Genomic DNA, 549 nt, shown 5'->3' with positions numbered 1-549 from the left:
ATAGAGAGGAGATAGAGAATGGTCACCTCAGAATAAAAGAAGACAGATCAAATCAACCAATCCAAGGAGAAGTAGAGAGAGTTAAAAAAAATACAAGAAGGAAAAACATTAGGAGGGAGGCAATTTCAGAGACATGTGGTACAATGACTCTACAGGTATATGAAATAACGCATTCAGTTATTTAGTCACACCCACCACATTTCAAGTGCTCAGTAGCGTCATGTGGCCAGGTGCCATGGTGTGGACAGAGCAGGTGTTTAAAAAGTCCCGTCATCACAGAGAATTCTACTGGACATTCCACTCCAGATCACTGAGGGCAGCAGAGAGAACACTTGCCCCAGGGAGGCTTTGTGTGTGTTGTGTTAATCCATTGATATTTGCATATTTTGTCTTTTTTGCTTCTTTTCTCCAAAGCCAAGAATTTGAGAATCTTGTGCCTTTTAAGTTATCAACTGGTGGCACAATGTGGCTTGGCTCAACCAAGAGGAGGGCTGAAGAGGATAACACCATGAGGATCCCGGTGTGAACTGAGCTGGCCAATGGGGTGAA

Source organism: Bison bison, unplaced genomic scaffold (assembly GCF_000754665.1).
Source record: "Bison bison bison isolate TAMUID 2011002044 unplaced genomic scaffold, Bison_UMD1.0 scf7180017864450, whole genome shotgun sequence".
NCBI classification, from domain to species: domain Eukaryota; kingdom Metazoa; phylum Chordata; class Mammalia; order Artiodactyla; family Bovidae; genus Bison; species Bison bison.
The sequence above is the reverse complement of the archived record's forward strand: the minus strand, read 5'-3'. Positions refer to the sequence as shown.